Below are 16,731 nucleotides of genomic sequence, written 5' to 3'. Positions count from 1 at the left end.
TACTCAGTAAAAATATATTGAATGAATGACGGTATGAACAGATATTTCTTGCATGTCTTCTATGTGCGAGGCACTGTGCTGGGTGTGAGACAGAGCAGGGAACAAGATGCCTTTCAGGTTTCATATCCCCATGGCATCGAGCCCAAAGTTGAACACACTAAGATAAATACCTATTACCTTGGATGGGATCTCGGTGCCAGTGAGAGTCCAGGCGTCTTAATTTTGTTTTGACAAAGAGGCTGATGGGAGAGGCTGCCTGGCTTCTCTGTCTCCCATCTGCCGGCAGCCCTGGGTGCCCTGGCCTGACCGTCCCCCTCCCAGCCCCACGTTGCTCAGGACAGTAAAACATAATTGGCCTGCCCTACTTTTTAAGAGAACCCAGATTGAAGGATTGGGTTTTTTGATGGGCTGACCTGTTTAAGAGCCTTAAGAGGACGCTGGGAGTTTCAATTTTCCACTGCCAAAGCAAGGCTGTTTTTAGCTCAGCTTTGATGAAACAGCAGGAATCAGGTTTGGCCCTGGGTCACCCATCAGCTGACCTGGATGGGAAAGGCCTCCTGAGGGGCTCCAGGCTGAGCTGCAGGTTTGCAGGGAGAAGGAAGGTATGCTTTATTCATCGGGGGTAATTGGTCCTGCTCCAAAGCGGCCCCGGGGCCATCCCAAAGGAGAGAGGGAGCACGAGGCCACACTCAGATGCTTGACCTTCTTGATGGGCTCCAGGAGCCAGACAGACCTGAGTCTCTACCCCAGCTCTTTCAGGCGTTAGCTGTGTGACCTTAGACAAATTGCTTGGCCTCTCTGGGTCTCAGTTTCCTAACCTGTTCATAGAGGTTCCTCATTTTCATCTTGCTGGGTGATTGTAGGTACAAATGACAGAATGTCGGCTGGCTGCCATGTCCATCTCAGAATTTGAGGATATTTCCCCTGACTCTCTCCCCGCGGGAAGCCAGGCTGATTGACAGCCACACTGGAGGGGCAGGCCGGCTCTGGCCTCAGCAGGTGAGGCTTCTCCGAATTGCAATGCTTTGGCATGCTGTCTGCTTTTCTAAGGGTAAAGAACCATTTCTTTGAGCCTCTTTTCGGATCCTTTTGTCAAACTGTGGTTGAAGAGATTGGCCTCTGGGCCACTGTGGTCCCATGTTAAAGGGACCCACGTGATAGATTCTTGCTGGAGTTCGCTTCCAGGAAAAAGTGGTCCCTGCAGATGATGCAGTCTGCAGTCTACATCCTCTGGCACAGCCAGGCTATGCACCCAGGGCCCTGTGCTGCCGCCCCCAGCTGGCAGGAGGCCTGGAGCAGAAATCATTGCTCTAGAGCCTTAGAGCTCCCAATCATTCTGCTTTATGACTCTCCAGCTTGCGGGAGTGTGTTTCCATCCAGCCACTGACCACTGACCGGGGGAGGGGACTCGCAGAAGCCCAGAACCTAGAAAGGCAGTGAGCACGGACGCTCAAGGCATCCACTCCGGAGCCCGACTGCCAGGGTACAAGCCTGAGCTCCGACATCCTCTGGCTGAGTGACCATCAACAAGTTCTAGACAACATCCGTGTTCCTCAGTTTCCTCCTCTGTGAACTGGGCTGTTAATACTAATACCTACCTCATGAGGTGGTCGTGAAGATTGATCTTTGCTGATGGGGTAACCGAGGCACGGATGTGAAATTACTTATCCCAGATCCCTCGACTATAGCACATTAAAGCTGGGAGCATCTGACACAGGAAGCTCTATTATTTATTATTACTACTATTATTTTTCTTACTTCAGAGGGCTTCTGTGAGGGTTGAAAGAGATCCGCGTTCCACGTGCCTCCCACGGGGTCTTGCACACAGTAGGTGTTCAATTGCCATGCAGAGATGAGCGAGGCACGAATGGTCCCCTAGAATCTCTTGGTCCAGTGGCCTAACCCTAGCCTTGCACACACAGTAGGGGCACAGCTGTGTTGAACAAGGTCAGAGTGGTCACTGGTGCCGGGAAGTACGGGGAGCCCTGGGACAGCCGTGGTCCACACCTTCCCTCTCCTGCTGAAGGCAGGCTTGCTTCCAGTGGGCTTGGCGTCTTCCCGATGCCAACTCTCACCCACTGCCAAGTACAGAAGCAAAGACGGGGAGGCAGAGATTCTTGTTAAAAGGCAAAGCAGCCACAGGGTTAGAAAGGAGGCAGCGGGCACAGCTTCGCGCCCTCAGCCTCTCTGCCTCGCTTCTAGTAGGCTCACTGCCCAGCTTCCCTTGTCCGAGTTCCCTTTGGCCCGCTGCCTGGTTTCTAGTTCCCCACCGCCCAGTGTCTTTCTCCACGGGGCACATGCCTCATGTCAGGTGCCTGCTGGGCCTGGGGTGGCGTGGGGTGGAGACAAGGTGGAAGGAACGTCCTGAACCCTTGGCCCCTCCCGCCTTTGCCCACCTCCCAGCCCAGGTCCTGAGCTGAGCAGGCTGACTGTGAGGGCCTAAGTGGATCAATTGGGATGTGGAGGAGAAAGCGGTTTCCATGGCAGCGGCAAGAGGCTAGAGAAGAGAAGCCAGGAGAGGAAGGGGAGGGGGAGAGAGGGGGAGAGATCACCATGGGAGGAACGGGGGAGGAGGAAGCCGCCGGCCAGAGGGGCAGGGGAATGGGGTCAACAGAGAGACGGGGAGGTAGGATTGGGATGCGGGGCCTGAGGCTCAGTGTGGTGGCTGAACAGGGTGGGGAGGGCCAGGATGTATGGCGTGATGGAAGGTGACCCCCACCTTCCATCAACCGGACATCAACGAGGCCAGAGCAGCAGGGACCAGTGATTCTAAATGTCGTCATCCAGCATCCTGGTTACTAACTTCCTGGGCTTGGGTAATCTAGGGATCCCACACTAGGATCCCTAGAGCTAGATGATGTCTTAGGAATTCATCTTTGGAAGGTAAACTTTGATCTCCAAGGGGCGTTTTCCCACATTAGAAACAGGTCACTCCCTGTTTGCCCACTGGGAAACCCCAGCTGCCCTCTCAGGAGCAGCCCTCCGGGCAGGAGTGAGGGGGGCCTTCCACAGTGATATTGTTTGAGCCTCAGAACAAAGGACTCACTGTGGCTCTGATGCAGAAGCTAAGGACCAGAGAGGCAAGGGACCTGCCTGAGGTCACACAGTCCTAGGAGGCTGAGCTACATTTGGATGAGCATATCCCCTCCCCAGTAAGTTCCCAGCCAGCACAAAGGGTCCCTTCTCAGCATGAAATTCTAGGACCTAGGAGGATGCAGCTCAGTGGTGGGCCAGTGGGAAACCAGCCCCTTCCATCAGAAAGCCAATGGAGGGGCAAAATGGGGCCTCACCTTGTCCTCACCTTAGCTGCCAGTGTAGTGAGTAATTGGACCCCAATTACAACACCTTAATGCTCATGGGCCAGAATCGCCAATCCGCAAATCTGAGGCCAGAGGCAAGTCCTGAGATGAGTCTGAGGTTCCCTGGATGGGGGAGGGGAAGACCAATGGAGGGAGGGCATTGGGACGCGCGCTAACCTGTTCTGGAACTTCTCCCCCTTGGCCGCCCTTCTCTATTATCTCCCCTCCAACTACCAGCCCCGCATTTGATTGGAAGCCACAGATATTTCATACTCACTGAGCGGTTTCATGATGGAAACCATTTTCAGGTTGAAAAGGGCGATGAAAATCACAGTAATGGCTTTGTGTTTTGGGGGGGCTGCGTTGGGTCTTCGTGGTTGCCCTTGGCCTTTCTCTAGTTGCGGCGAGCGGGGGCTACTCTTCGTGGCGGTACGCGGGCTTCCCATTGCGGTGGCTTCCCTTGTTGTCGAGCACAGGCTCTAGGCACACGGGCTTCAGTAGTTGCAGCACGCAGCCTCAGTAGTTGTGGCTCGTGGGCTCAGTAGTTGTGGCACAGGGGCTTAGTTGCTCAGCAGCATGTAGCAATCTTCCCGGACCAGGGCTTGAACCTGTGTCCCCTGCACTGGCAGGTGGTTTCTTAACCACTGTGCCACCAGGGAAGTCCCCACGCTAATGGCTTTTTGAAGGTTCTGGGGTGGGGGGAGAGTTCAGGCAGTTTCTGAAAAGAAGGGGAAAAACACAAAAGGAAGAAAGTAATAAAGCTTTCAGCGCTGAGGGAGGGGCTCAGCTCTTAGGTAAGGGGGCTTTTCGGCTGCCCCAGGTCCCCTGCCCAGAGTTCCCTCTCCCTCCGTCCCCTGCCTGGCTCGAGACAGCCTGTTCACCCCTAATTGGCGCTGCTCATGTGTCCTCAGGCGAGCCCACCACATTTAGACTGGCCAGACCTTTGACTGGCTCCCCAGCCAGAGGGGATGTCTGGAAGGTGGTGGGGTCCCCAGCTGAGGGCTCCTAGCCCCATCGAGAGATTCTGACATGTCCTTCTCCTGCTTTGCTCGGGGAAGAAGTTGGACCCACACTCTCCGGCTCTGTGATGTAAAAATAGCACCAGATTTTTCTGGCTCTATGAGACCCTGACTCATTGAGACCGTGGCTCATTTCAAACACAGTGGTAGTTCAGTGAACACCTCTTATGTGTCCCTCCTCCCCACCCCATGTGAGGGGCTCTGTAACATCATCACCGATCCTCAAACCATGCTGCAGGGCGCCATCTGGGTCTATTTCCCAGGGCCCTTTCTGGGTCACCTGGCACAGGTGACCTGGCCTCTCCATCCTTGACCTGCTGCTGACTGCTGTCTGGACCAAGGCAAGTCACTCCTCTCTCTAGTATGTTCGTTAGATAAATAGAAGGTGACCAGCAACCTGATTTGCCTGGAGCTGAAGGGTTCCTGGGACAAGGAATCTTCAGTGCTGAAACCAGGAAAGTCTTAGACAAACCAGGACTTGCTAGCTGGTTACCCTAGTTAAGACCAGGCTGGACTGGAAGATCTGATATGAAAGGAGCAAAACTCCCAGCCTCCTCCACGTACACCCTGTGCCCATAGGATGAAACCATTAATTCAAGGGAGAGTTTCCTTTCTCTGCCTGGTGCAGCCCCCAGAGCTGCACACCTGCCTGGAGAATGTCTCCCCAGTCTGCTCCCGGAAAGGGCTTGTTGGAGGAGAAAATCCGGGCATTGGCCCAAAGGAAGCAAGGGAATCATTTTTGACCCCTTGGGGTTGAGACTTCTCTTCACAGGCAGCTTCCCCAGGAGTGTATTAACCAGGGGAGGCTCAGGTCTTACCATTTCAGGTGACTTTAGCCGAGTTCACGCCAAATGGGATGAGACCATTTGCCCTGGATCTAAGTCTAGTCTCGGGGTCCCACTTTCTGAGCTGATCTTGAGGGTAGACTCGATTCCAGGAGGCCAGGAAAGACTGAGAACACATCATCTCTTTCAGAAGCTGGGGGGACGGGGAGCAGGTACAGGTGTGCTCCAGGAGGACAGAGTGAGATTCAGCATCAAGTCAGTGTAGAGGGAGGGTGATGGAGGCCACGTGGCCAGCTTGGGGGCAGCCCTGCGGGTTTCAAGGACCCACGCAGAGCTGCAAAATCTATCCATCTCAAGCAAATTCCATTCAACAATATTCCTGAGGGACATACCGTGTGTCAAGGCCTTCCAAGCTCTAGGTTCTGGTTGGTTTGGTGAAGCCAATGGAAGGGGACCTCCCAGTGTGTCTGGCGGGGGGAGGGCAAGGTTAAACAGATGGATGGACCCAGGGCAAGGGAGGAGGGCTGAGGACCTGAGACTTGGGGCCTGCTCACCAGCAGCAGTAACATCGCCTGGGAGCCTGTTAGAAACTTTCAAGTCCCGCCCCAGAAACCTACTAGAACCTGCATTTGAACCACATCCCCAGGGGATTCTCGAACACATTCAAGTTTGAGCCTTATACCCCAGCACCTTCCCAGGGTCTCCTATAGAGGATCCCATCCCGAGATAGGGTCTAGGTCTAGACAGACCCTTTCTTGCCTGTCCCCAGGTGCTTTCCCAGACCTACTGGTTGCCATAAATGCAACCCCCAGTAGCCAGCCCATATCTGAGTGCTGGGGGCGTTCGTGCAGCCATCCAGGGCCTGAGAGGGGAAAGGGCAGCCAGGGAGGGGAAGCAGCTAGGGCTAGCTGAGCAGGTGCACACCTGGGCAGCTGGGCCAAACAAACAGACCTGAGCTGCCCACGGGCTCCCAGCCAGGCTCTGCCAGCTGCACAGGTGTGAGGGAGGGGGAGGGGCAGATGCCTCAGCCCCCACCCCCATCCTTTGTCAGAGAGCAGCGCACCTTTTTCAAGTGTCTTGTTAACAAACATCCCAACGGCACCCACGGCTGCCAGACTTCACGGCCATTTTTATTAATTCTGTCTCAAGACTCTGCAGAGGTGGAGCGGGCTTTCTGTAATAGTTGCCCTGGCATCATGGGGCCATGACATTTGAACTTGGAGAGTAAGCAGGTGTTGGAGGGAGGGAGAAACAAGATCCAGGCCTCAGGGAATATGCCACCAATCAAGGAACCATGGCAGACACAGGAACAGTAAAACTTCATTACTTTCCGCTTGAGTGCTTTCCAGCAGGCATCACGGAAAGCTGGGCAGGCACTAGGCTAATAGGATCGCAGGGGGTGTGTTTAACCTACTTGCAAGAATGAACTATTTCCAGGCCGCTTAGAAGCTTCGTTTCTATGCAAACAATGGTTGTACAAATGAAAGGCTCTCTCATCTCTTCATTAAAGCGGAGCCTCAAAGGACCAATTGCTACCTGAATCTTTTTCATTAGCCCAGAATGAGGTACTGTCCATATAAATGAAGACCTTTGCGTGACAAAATGCTTTTTTAATAGGGTAGATTATAAAAGTTTGGTTCTGACAAGTCTCCTTCAGCAAATTCACTTGCTGAATTTTGCCCAAGATGCGAGGTCACACACTACTTTCTTCCTTCCATCCCTTCATCCTTCCCTCTCTTCCTCCTTTCTGGGTTTGGGGCCAGATCAAGGAGGGGCCTACAGCCAGACTGAGTTTGGGCTTGAGCCTCCAGTGTATGGAAGCCACTGGAAGGTTTTAAATTGGGAAAGGACAGGCCAGATCCTCACTGTGAGAAGGTCACTCTGGCAGCAGGGTGGGGAGGGGACAAACTGGAGGGCCTCAGGCAGGGAGACATGGCAAGAATGAAGACAAAAGCGGAGCAGATCCAGACAGAGCAGAACTAGTAGAGTGGAGGGAAGGGACTGACCACTGTGTCACCTGTCCTGCCAGCTCCCGCCCCCTGAAAGAAGATTAGAAGAAAAGAGGGTCAGAGGCAAATGTCATGCACACTTTTCTCTTAGAGAAATCCCATAGCCCCCACCCTTCCTCCCCGACCTTTTTATCCACGTGTCCACACGATTCCCGCAGGACTTGTTATCTGGGCTTGGAGCTCACCGCGGATTGAGAGGAGCGTTTTGATAGCAGGAATAACATAACGTAGAATGAGGTGCTTCTCAAGGAAGCACCCCAAGCAGGGTGTGCAAAGGCAAAAAGCCATAAAAAGTGGAGAAGTCCTCACTGTAGAAAACCATTGAGCAACGTCTTAATGTTAAAATAAGCCCAGCCTGCCACTCCTTGGTATGAACCCGAGAGAGATGAAAGCATACGTTCATACAAAGACTTGTTCGCATATGTTCATAGCAGCTTTATTTGTAATAGCCAAATAGAGAGCAGCCCAAGCATCCATCAACAGGTCAGTGGATAGATAGGATGGGGTATGTATATCCATGCAATGGGAGGCCACTCAACCTTAAAAAGGAATGAACTATTGATAAAGGCAACCACATAAGTGAATCTCAAATAATAGTGACGAGTGAAAGAAACCAAACAAAAATTAGGACATGCTCCATGGTTCAATTTATATGAAACCCTGAAAACGTGATCCTAGGAAACAGTGACAGAAAGTGAATCAGTGGTTGCCTGGCATTGGGTGCAGAATGGGAGAATTACAAAAGGACACAAAGAAACTTTGGGGGGCGATATGTTCATTATCTTGATTGTGGCAATGGTTTCAATGGTGTATACATATGGCAAAACCCATCGAATGTGTAAACTTTATGCACAGTTTACCGTTTGTCAATCAGACCTCAATAAATCTGTCAGCACATTTTTTGGTTAAAGGCAAGGATCCCAGGAGACATAGTGTAGGGGCCAACTAACCTAACACATTGCACTACCCCTAAGACGTGGCAGGGTGAGACCAGTGCTTGTTATGATGACCTTGATCCAGGGTCAACTTAACTAATGTTCAGCTGACTTCTCCTAGGAAGGAGGAGGCATATATATAGACTCAACTTAAAAAAAGACACCTTTATAGTGATGCCTGACGGTCCCCAACTTACGATAGTTCGACTTACAATGTTTCAACTTTACAATGGTGCAGAAGCGACATGCATTCAGTAGAAACCGGGCTTCAAATTTTGAATCTTGGTCTTTTCCCGGGCTAGCCATACGCAGTACCAGACTCTCTTATGACGCTGGGCAGGACAGCACGCTCCCAACCCGTCACAGAATCGTGAGTGTAAACAACCGATACATTTACAACCATTCTGCCCCCAGGTAACGATTCTGTTTTTCACTTTCAGTACAGTGTTCAACAAATTGCATGAGATATTCAACACTTTATTGTAAAATAGACTTTGTGTTCGATGATTTTACCCAACTATAGGCTAAGGGAAGTGTCCTGAGCACAGTTAAGGTAGGTGGGTCTAAGCTATGATATTCAGTAGGTTAGGTGTATTAAATGCATTGTTGACTTATGATATTCTTAATTTTCAACTGGTCTATCAGGATGTAACCTCATTGTAAACTGAGGAAGATCGCTGCTGTTCTGTCTTCTTCCATGTTATATACTCAACACCGTAAACATGGTAGACGCTTAATAGTTTGTTTTAAAAATTGAATACATTAATGGTGCAGGGGGAAAAAAATCTGACAAGCGCCTACCGCATGCCAGGCTCTGCTCTAAGTGCATTTGCATGTCATTAATTTAGGTTTCAGGTCTCAGCATCTGGATCATCTGATTTGCCAACAGTACAGGAAAAGTAACTCAGAGATCAGTTCCCTGTTTCATCGCAGCCCCACCCTCTGCTCCCAAGTCCTCGATCTCCAGTCTGGGAGAATCTAGGACTCTTCCCAGTGGAAAGACAAAGTCAGGAAAGGAAAGATGAAGCTGTAGAGTCGTATCACGTGTGGAGAATGTGAATACAACTGGCTCAGCAAACTCCAGGCATCAGAATTAAGGGGCCCACTGGAAGCTGGAAGAAGGGAACTTAGGAAAATAAAAGACCATCCCGTTTCTCCCAGCAGGGAGGAAGCAGATGGCTCTCAAAACCTGGAGAGGTGGCAAGGCTCAAAACAGAAATATGCTCAAGAGCAGTGGAGGCAAATTCCGGTCCCAAGGGACGCAAATTAATTTGCTGGGAAAGGAAGATCTGACTTACAGTGTGGGGATGTCAGTGGGGTTCCAAAGACCTCTCACGGGCTCTGGCATCCATCAGGCTTGGTTTTTTTTGTTTGTTTGTTTGTTTGTTTGTTTGTTTTGGTGGTACGCGGGCCTTTCACTGTTGCAGCCTCTCCCATTGCGGAGCACAGGCTCTGGACGTGCAGGCTCAGCGGCCATGACTCACAGGCCCAGCCGCTCCATGGCATGTGGGATCTTCCCGGACCGGGGCACGAACCCGTGTCCCCTGCATCCGCAGGCGGATTCTCAACCACTGCGCCACCAGGGAAGCCCCACGCTTGGCTTTGAATCACAGCACCCACCTGCTCACTCTGTGACCTCCTCACATTCCCTCTTCTCTGGGTGCCTCAGTTTCCTCATCTATACAATGGGGATAATAATATTATTATTGCTATGTAATACATACCAGAGCAGGGATTTTTTTTTTTTTTTTTTTTTTTTGCGGTACACGGGCCTCTCACTGTTGTGGCCTCTCCCGTTGCGGAGCACAGGCTCCGGACGCGCAGGCTCAGCAGCCATGGTTCACAGGCCCAGCCGCTCCACAGCATGTGGGATCTTCCCGGACCGGGGCACGAACCCGTGTCCCCTGCATTGGCAGGCAGATTCTCAACCACTGCACCACCAGGGAAGCCCCAGAGCAGGTTTTATATACTGCATGATAATAGGGTAGTGTCAAGGATCCAGGGAGATAGGGTAAAATGCTTAGCACAATGAGTCTCATTGTAAATCTCTATAAATATCAGCTCCTTCCAAAGGCTGTAATCCCACAAGGCAGATATTATAACGCCCAGTTATCAGATGGAGAAACCGAAGCACAAAGAAGCCAAAGGGCCTTATCCAACCTCCTGCAGCTAGTCAGGTGCAGAGCTCAGACCAGAGCCCAGGGCACCTAACTCCTGGCCCTGGTAGCTTCTGCCGCCCTCATTCATACAGTGAATATTCCCTGAACACCTACCATGTGGCCAGGCTCACCTTCAAGTAGCTCATATGCTTCTCTGGGAGGGAAGACAAAAGGGTACCAATGTAGCATGATATAGATAGGTAGATGCTCCCAGACAGACACAGCCCTGGGGACGTCGAGAGGGACTCTGTCTGCACAGTCAGCAGCGGGCAATCCGGGCAGCCTGCCTGGCAGAGGCAGTATCTGAATGTAAAGCCTTAGGACCACTATGTATCTAGTGATTCTAGTCCATTGGACTCTCAAGCCACACCATTTTGGGCTAAGCCCTTGAATTATCCCGTGTAATCTCAATTATCTGATGGGGAGAGATCATAAATGGGGAAAGTGAGACTCAAATGCTAGGCTTTGAAAGATGGCTAGAGTCTTGCCGTGTAGATAAGAGAGGAAAAGTGGTCCAAGCAGAGGGAACAGCCTGAGCAAGGAGGCACAGAGGCAGGAGACAAATTCTTGGCATCTCTGTATCTACCCCTTCCCCCACCCCTAAGGCTCAGCACAGGGCATGGTACACAGTAGGTGTAAATACTTGTGCTGAATATGGACAGCCTACAGTCCTGGCCCTGGGCCTTGTGAAGCCCCAGTGACCAGCTCTTGCCTGGCCTCACCTGAGTCACGGAGACAGCCAGTGGGGTCTCCGCTATCTCTGTGCCCAGCTTTTCAAAGACACAATTGCTCGCCTGACCTTCAGATCCACTGTCAGTGTTGGTGAACTCCAGCTGCTAAAGTGCGTTACACTGAACTCGCCAGAAACCTTTGCCATTATTAATAGTTTATTGATTGCGGCCCATGGCTGTCGAGAGCAGGACTCCTCACCCTCAGCCCCCTCGGGGCCCTGATATCTGCGGAAGGCCTTCTAGCATGCAGATCAATGCCACTCAAATCTGGAGAAAGGGGGTCTCTGGGCCACTTAATCCACTTTAAAAGGATAACACTGAAGGCACAAGCTCAGATGAGGCGCTGAGAAGAGGCAGATTGATCCAAATCAAAGCTGTGACTGGAAGCTCTTGGATCTGCAGACAAGAACCAGAATCTGCCTTGGGGTAGGGACAGAGATGGGGGCGCTGCATGGCTTGCAGCAGAGGGAGGCTCACCACATAGCCTCCCGGAAGGTCTCACCATCCACCCATTTAGCAGCTAGTGATTGAGTACCAACCACGACGGCAAGCACTGTGCAAGGTCCTGAGATACACTGGTAAGCGAGCTGGATGCAGACCTTGCCTTCATGGGTTTTATCGGTTAGCTATGTATATATTACAAGCAGTCCCAGATGAGGATGGTTTAAAGCAATGTATTATAGCGCACGAGATCGGGGTTGGCTAGGTTCAACCCCTAGTGCGGCCTTGGCTGGACCAGCTGGGCCAAGTGGGGCCTCCCTCCACATGCTCTCAGCCTCCACCAGAGGCTTGCTGTCCGGACAGAGGCAGAGGGAGAGAGAGGGAATTCTTTTGAAACTTGGAATTTGCATACCGTCACTTTCACCACATATTATTGGTTGAAGCAAGTCACAAGGCCAAGAATGGGGAATAGACTCCACTTCTAGGTGAGAGGAGTTATAAGGGCACTTTGCAAGATACAGGGAGGCTGTTAATCCAGGCCATCAAGGCAATCAATGTACCACACCCAGTCCAGGTGGCCACTTTCTAAGTGACCTTTGTAACTTGAAGGATGTAGCCAGGGGAAGAAAATGCAATATTCTCAGGAAAACAGACTGTTGCAATCAAAAGTGCTGAATCTGGGCTTCCCTGGTGGCTCAGTGGTTGGGAGTCCGCCTGCCGATGCAGGGGATGCGGGTTCGTTCCCTGGTCCGGGAAGATCCCACATACCGCGGAGCGGCTGGGCCCGTGAGCCATGGCCGCTGAGCCTGCACTCCGCAACGGGAGAGGCCACAACAGTGAGAGGCCCGCGTACCACCAAAAAACAAAAAACAAACACACACAAAAAAAAACAAGTGCTGAAGCAAAAAAGATACTTGGCTCAATTCACCTAGGACTGTCACCTATGAGGGATCCTGGATGGGATTCTGGAACAGAAAAAGGACTTTAGTGGGAAAACTGGTGTAATTTGGATAAAGTCTGGAGTTAATAGTGATGTATTAACACTGGTTCTTAGTCTGACCATAGTACTATGGTCTTGTAAGAGTTAACAGCGGGGGAAATTGGGTGAGAGGTGTTTGGGGACTGTATTCTCTGTGCAACTTTTCTGTAAATCTAAAATAATTTCATAATTAAAAGTTTCTTTTTGAAAAAAAGGAACTTGGCACATGGGAGGAATGGAAAGAATACCACTGTCAGTGGAGGATGGGGGAGCTGGGATATGGCAGGAACCAACTGTGCTGAGCTTTGTTGGCCCAGATAAGGATTCTGGTCTTTATCTGAGGAGCAGAGAGAAGCTTTTGAAGGGCTTTAGGTAGGGGAGTACCATTAATGCCATTTGCATTTGAAAAGATCTGGGTTCTACCTTGGTGCACAGATCAGGAGGGAGATTAGCAGGGGCAGAGAAACCCGTTAACTATTCATCCCATATTCCAGGTGAGAAAAGATGTTGACAGTGGAGATACAGGGGAGAGGATGGTTCAGGACATATTTAAGATGCAGAACATCCAGGACTTGGTCACTGACTGTGTTTGGGGAGTATAGAAATGGGAGATATCAAGGATGGTGACCAAAGTGTGACTTGGACCTCTGGCGGAGAGCAGGACCATTCGTGGAGGAAGAAACATCCAAGGCTGTAGAAATAGTCCTAAGCAAAAAGCCGCCTCCTTCATAAAGCACCAATCTGGATGTCCCCTGAGCTGTCTTCTATACCACCCGTGTTGTGTCACCCGAACATATTGCTTGTGTTACCGTCACCTGAACACGAGTGTAGTGATTGCCTAAACACGTCACCTGTGTCCCTAGCACAGAAATACATCTTCTGCATATGTCACCCTATGTGGCGGTTACCTGTGCATTTCCACCTGTGTGTCAACCGTGTCCTTATTATCTGTAGCTGCCAGCTTCATGTGTCCCTAGAGCCTGGTTCTTTACAGAGCTGTCACCTAAGCATGTCACCTGTACACCTGTCACCTACACAAGGCCTTTAAGAAAATTGCCTCTATAACAGGCACCTATGAGTGTTCACCTAAACATGTCACTCAGCAGCCCTGCCCAGTAGAGAGGTTATTTTTTTTCAGTCTAGCTGAGTTACAAACAAAGAAGATAGTTCCCAGAGGGGAGACAGTTCCCTGCTGCTTCCTCTGTCACGGTGTTCTTTTCTTCTGAGATGAGAGGCAGCATCTTCCCCACAAAGTTTGCCTGACAAAAAGCTCCCCCTTCTATGAGTTCTTTCGTGACAGTTGGTAGACCAGATGTCAGCCTCTGTGTATTCTATGGAAATGAAGGTGTTTGTTTATGCTAATGTGGGCTGGGCGATGGGAGGGAAGGTGGCTCTGTTAGATGGGCTGGCTTTCTCCATGAGACACGCGGATGGAGAGAGAGAGGCTGGGGGCCCAGGTGTGTGTGTGTGTGGGCATGGAGGGTGGGGGAGGTGGGGGACAGTGAGTCATGGGAAAAAGTAGCTGGAAGATAAAGATGGGGGTGGGGACAGCTGAAATGAGAGGAGAGAGGAGTGACTCTGAGGTTAGATTGCTCAGTAGAAACAGATGGAGAGAGAGGCTTAGCGGATGGAGAGGGAAATGTGTTAGATATGGGGGTGGCGCGAAGAGCAGAATTGAAGGAACCCCCCTTCTTGGCGGCAGGGCTGGTACAGGCATCCAGGCATCCAGAGCCTGTGCTTTTAGCCAACGCCCTCTTCCTCCACCGGGTTTCTGATAGGACTGCTGGGCCATTTACTAGGGTTTCATGAACATGAGCTTCTTCCCCCGGATTTCTGCTGTGGCATGAGAACCTCCAAGACCCAAACACAGAGACCCCCACTTTCTTTAAGTTGTGGCCAGAATGGGCTCCACTTCGGCTGCATGATGAGGCCCAGAGAAGGCTGGAACTTGCTGGAGGACACACAGATTTCCCTGATGCAGCAGCAACATAGCTTCTGAACTCCAGGTCAAGGCTCTTCCCCTTCAGAGTGTCCAGATCTCACTTACCAGAAATCCCTTCTCCCTCACAGGGCAACACAGGATCCAGGAACAACAGGTAATGGTCCTGCAACCATTTTAATGTGACATTCCTGCTCACAGAGGTCTCGCAGTAACATCATCACATTTAATCCTCACTGCGGTCCTGTAAAGCATCAGCCCCATATTTTAGATAAGAAATGGAAGCTCAGAGACAGCATGGCTTACACAAGGTCACACAGTGTACCAACAGTGGGGGCAGGATTTGAACTTGGCTCTCTCTAACCCAGTGTCAGGGAGGAGTGAGGAAAGAGCTGCCCCGGTGACATTTCCATGGGGAGAGAGAACAACAAACCAACTCATTTTATCGTGGTCTGACCCTGTAGACCCTGTAGAAGGATCTAGAACAGAAATCGTCAAACTACAGCCTGCAGCCTGTAAGCCAAGAATTGTTTTACATTTTTAAATGGTTAGCAAAAAATGGAAAAACAGAATAAGATTTCATGGCACATGAAATTGTATGAATGCAAGATTTGATGATTATAAATAAAGTTTTATTGGAACACAGCCACACTGGTTCACTTACTAGGGGTGGCTGCTTTTGCTCTACAAGAGCAGAGTTGAGTAGTTGTGACAGAGACTGTAAAAACAACAAAGCCTAAGATATTTATTCTTTATTTTTACTTTTTTTTAAAGATTTTTTAAATGTGGACCATTTTTAAAGTTTTTATTGAATTTGATACAATATTGCTTCTGTTTTTTGGGTTTTTTTACGTTTTGGTTTTTTGGCCCCGAGGCATGTGGGATCTTAGCTCCCCAACCAGGGGTCGAACCCACACTCCCTGCATTGGAAGGTGAAGTCTTAACCACTGGACTGCCAGGGAAGTCCCAATATTTTACTCTTTAGAGGACATGTCTGGAAGAAGGTTTGAGGGAGCATCTCCTGTCCTCATGGGGCGCCTCCTCTGAGAAGGCCTCTTCACCACAGAATCAGCAGAATCAGCTGCTCCCTGCTCACTCTACACATGGTTAAGCTCACCCTTTCCCATGGGATTTGGGTTTTTTTTAATGAAATATAGTTGATTTACAATGTTGTGTTAGTTTCAGGTGTACAGCAAAGTGATTCAGTCATACATATATCTATATCTATTTATATATAGATACTCTTTTTCAGATTCTTTTCCATTATAGGTTATTACAAGATATTGAATATAGTTCCCTGTGCTATACAGTAGGTCCTTGTTGGTAATCTATTTTATATATAGAAGTGTATATATGTTAATCCCAAACTCCTAATTTATCCCTCCCCCCACCTTTCCTCTTGGGTAATCATAAATTTGTTTTCTGTGTGAGTCTATTTCTGTTTTATAAGTAAGTTCATTTGTGTATCATTTTTTAGCTTCCACATGTAAGCAATACCATATGATATTTGACTTCATCTCACTTCACTTAGTGTGCTAACCTCTAGGTCCATCCATGTTGCTGCAAATGGCATTATTTCTTTTTTATGGCTGAGTAATATTCCAGTGTGTGTGTGTGTGTGTGTGTGTGTGTGTGTGTGTGTGTGTATGTATATATATATACACCACATTTTCTTTTTTTTTAAGATCTTTATTGGAGTATAATTGTTTTACAATGGTCTGTTATTTTCTGCTTTATAACAAAGTGAATCAGCTATACATATACATATATCCCCATATCTCTTCCCTCTTGCGTCTCCCTCCCACCTCCCTATCTCACCCCTCTAGGTGGTCACAAAACACCTAGCTTATCTCCCTGTGCTATGCTGCTGCTTCCCACTAGCTATCTATTTTACATTTGGTAGTGTATATATGTCCATGCCACTCTCTCACTTCATCCCAGCTTACCCTTACCCCTCCCTGTACCCTCAAGTCCATTCTCTAGTAGGTCTGCATCTTTATTCCCATCTTGCCCCTAGGTTCTTCATGACCATTTTTGTGTGTTTTTTAGATTCCATATATATGTGTTAGCATATGGTATTTGTTTTTCTCTTTCTGACTTACTTCGCTCTGTATGACAGACTCTAGGTCCATCCACCTCACTACAAATAATTCAATTTCATTTCTTTTTATGGCTGAGTAATATTCCATTGTATATACGTGCCACATCTTCTTTATCCATTCATCCGTTGATGGACATTTAGGCTGCTTCCATGTCTTGCTTATTATGAATAGTGCTGCTATGAACATTGGGGTGCATGTATCTTTTTGAATTATATTTTTCTCTGGATATATGCCCAGGGCTGTGTTTGCTGGATCATATGGCAACTCTATTTTTACTTTTTTAAGGAACCTCCATCCTGTTCTCCATAGTACCATGGGATTTGGGGCATTGAT

At 49.5% G+C, this 16,731-nt stretch overlaps 1 protein-coding gene across 1 annotated transcript in view; it reads left to right on the top strand.

Moving 5' to 3' along the window:
- Positions 1–16,731, top strand: part of IGSF21 (immunoglobin superfamily member 21) — a 246,849-nt gene that overhangs the window by 187,141 nt on the left and 42,977 nt on the right. The gene's annotated exons all lie outside the window — the stretch shown is intronic.

Source organism: Kogia breviceps, chromosome 1, assembly GCF_026419965.1.
Source record: "Kogia breviceps isolate mKogBre1 chromosome 1, mKogBre1 haplotype 1, whole genome shotgun sequence".
Lineage (NCBI taxonomy): Eukaryota > Metazoa > Chordata > Mammalia > Artiodactyla > Physeteridae > Kogia > Kogia breviceps.
This window is presented reverse-complemented; position numbering and strand designations above follow the sequence as displayed.